Below are 2,993 nucleotides of genomic sequence, written 5' to 3'. Positions count from 1 at the left end.
CAAACATACACATTATTTTATCATTAACACAGAGATATATGTGTAATGAACACATTTTCCTGTTGAATCTAAGCTACGTTAAATATCACCACTGTCCTACAGTTACAGCAATTGTGATTATAGGAATAGATTGTTAGTGGAAGAAGGAGGGAGGACAACCAGCAATTAGTTTGTTTTGTAACTAAGTCTTTTTGTTGTTGTTGTTATGTCAAAATAATTCCATGTTTTTTTTTTTGTAATGTCAAAATAATTTCATAATTCAAATAATTTGAGATGAGGAATTAAAGGGATTCAGGAAAATTTATTGTATTCATCCAGGGGGCCTTTCCTAGCATTTCTTAGAAAAGTTTATATGTTTTTCCATATCCTGAATTCTGAGGGAGAAAAAACCAGTTGAGAAATCAAGAAAATGGGAAATAATGAATTTTTCCTGTGACAATTAGACCTTAACTATCAACTTAGAATGTTCATGCTTTGAAAGGCTCTACTGTGGTCAGGTAGAAGGCAGAATAAGACATGTTTACATTTGAAAGGTAATGTCATGCTCAACATTCCTAGAAACCAGGACAGGAGCAGGTAGGGCCACAGTCAGTCAGTCTCAGTTGTAGACCTTTCTGGATACAAGTGTGTGTTCATGACTCTGTCTGATGCTTAGAGTGAGCCATTCATTCTTGCAAATAGAACATATATTAATAAGATTACATGCATAGTATACATTATACTAAATCTATAGATTTTCTTTAAAAAATAACCAATCTGGAAACAAAGTTCCTAAGTTGGCAATTTTAATGCATGATTATATGTAGTGCTATTAACCATGCTAGCTGATCTTAATGTTGCTTTTTGATTAGTAGTCCAAAATGCAATGGGCACTTTCCATTTTTGAATTTGCTAAAGTTTTCTTTAAATTCAGCAACAGAAGAAACATAAAAAGAAGAAATGGACATAGAATCAGACATGAAATCAGAAACTGATCCAAACCCAACTAACAAAAGATGATATCAAGATCAAAGGCAAAATCAAAATCAGAACATGCAGTCAAGATATTTTTATCATTAAAAAGAAAAAAATAGCTTATATGAAGCAATCTGTATCTTAATGTCAAATATGAAGATGCTTTTGGATACAGTAAGTAATTCAATTCATTTCTTTACAAACCAGAAAACTGTTCCTACATTTGGGGATTTTGCGAAGATTGGATTAGTGGTTGACTGGGAATGAGGGGAGGAAGTAATGGGGAGTAAGTTTTATGGGGTATAGGGTGTTCTTTCTGGGTGACAGAAATTTTGGAAACTAGAGAGAAGTTGTGGTTGCACAGCACTGTGAATGCACTAGCAAATGAATTCTACAATTAAACAAAGGACTTGAAAATTTCTTGTGAATGAAAATAAGTTGATAGTATAAGGAAGCAATATTTTGTATGTTTAAAATTTTCATTTTAAAAATAACTCATGGTATTTCTTATCAAATTTGAAAAATGACCTTATTTCCCATTAATTTATAATCAGATTCTCTCTTTTAATATTTTCTAGTATAAATATCTATAGCAGATAGAGATCACTTGTAGATTGTATTGAAATAAATGAACTTGTCATGATATTTTGGTTGATAACAAAAATAAATAACTATTAATATTACATGTTTTAACAGAAAGCTTCCAAAATTCTTAGTATAGCTGCATTATATAAAAGCAATTCCCACTTTGATTATCTGAATTCATTATTATTTACAAACACGTTATGAAAAATATAGGATAAAATGATTTTCAAGAATTATCAAGATTCCTGGAATTTTGGTTTCTTAATCCAATCCCAGGGCTTAATACATGGCAAGGATTTTGAAACACTAGGAGATTTTAATTATATTCTTTTTTTCCTTCTTTTTTTAATTTTTAAAAATATGGAATGCTTCATGAGTTTGTGTCACCCTTGCACAGGGGCCATGTTAATGTTCTCTGCATTTTTGTTCCAATTTTAAATATGTGCTGCCGAAGTGAGCACTAATTATATTCTTTTATTATTAAAAAAAAATTTTCGATTGGAATCCAGCAGCACAATAAAGTATTATACACCATGACTATGTAGGATTTATTCCAGGTATGCAAAACTGGTTCAACACAAGAAAATCAATTAATGTAACACACCATATCCATAAGTCAAAGCAGAAAAATCACATGATCAGCTTGATTGATGCAGAAAAACTTTTGACAAAAATTCAACATCTTTTCTTGATGAAAACACTTTAAAGGATAGGAATAAATGAGAACTTCCTCAACATGGTAAAGGGAACATATGAAAACCCACAGCTAACATCATCCTCAATGGGTAAAGACAGAAAGCTTTTCCTTTAATATCAGGAGCAAGACTAAGATGCCCAAAGTCACCATTGTTATTCAACATTGTGCTGGAATTTCTAGCCAGAGCAATTTGACAAGAAAAAGAAATTAAAAACATCTAAATTAGAAAGGAAGAATAAAAATTTCATTGTTAGCAGATGACATGAAAGTATTGTTGAAAATTCCAAAGAATCTATAGCAAAGTTACTAGAGCTAATGAATGAGTACAACAAAGTGGCAGGTTACAAGATTAACACCCCAAAACAGTAGTGTTTCTGTACACTAGTAATGAGCAATCTGAGGAGGAAATCAAGAAAAAACTTCCATTTATAATAGCAGCCAAAAGAACCAAATATTTAGGATTTAATTTAACTAAGGATTCAAAAGACCTATACATAGAAAGCTACATGATGTTGTTAAAGAAATCACTGAAGACTTGAATAAATGGAAGGACATACCATATTCATGGATTGGGAGACTAAATATAGTCAAGGTATCAATTCTACCCAAATTGATTTATAGATTCTATGCAATACCAATTAAAATCCCAACAACTTACTTTTCAAAAACAGTAAAAAACAATAAAATAACCAAATTTATTTTGAAGGGCAGTGTGTTTCAAATAGCTAAAAAATCATGAGAAAGAAAAATAAAGTGG

General features: G+C 30.9%; 1 non-coding gene across 1 annotated transcript; it reads right to left on the bottom strand.

The window, feature by feature from the left end:
• Nucleotides 1-1,893: 1,893 nt before the first annotated feature.
• Nucleotides 1,894-2,000, bottom strand: LOC143670095 (U6 spliceosomal RNA). Its single transcript, XR_013169273.1, has one exon. It is a non-coding gene; the product is annotated as a U6 spliceosomal RNA (small nuclear RNA).
• Nucleotides 2,001-2,993: the final 993 nt, after the last annotated feature.

The sequence above is a fragment of the Tamandua tetradactyla genome, chromosome 26, assembly GCF_023851605.1.
Source record: "Tamandua tetradactyla isolate mTamTet1 chromosome 26, mTamTet1.pri, whole genome shotgun sequence".
NCBI lineage: Eukaryota > Metazoa > Chordata > Mammalia > Pilosa > Myrmecophagidae > Tamandua > Tamandua tetradactyla.
This window is presented reverse-complemented; position numbering and strand designations above follow the sequence as displayed.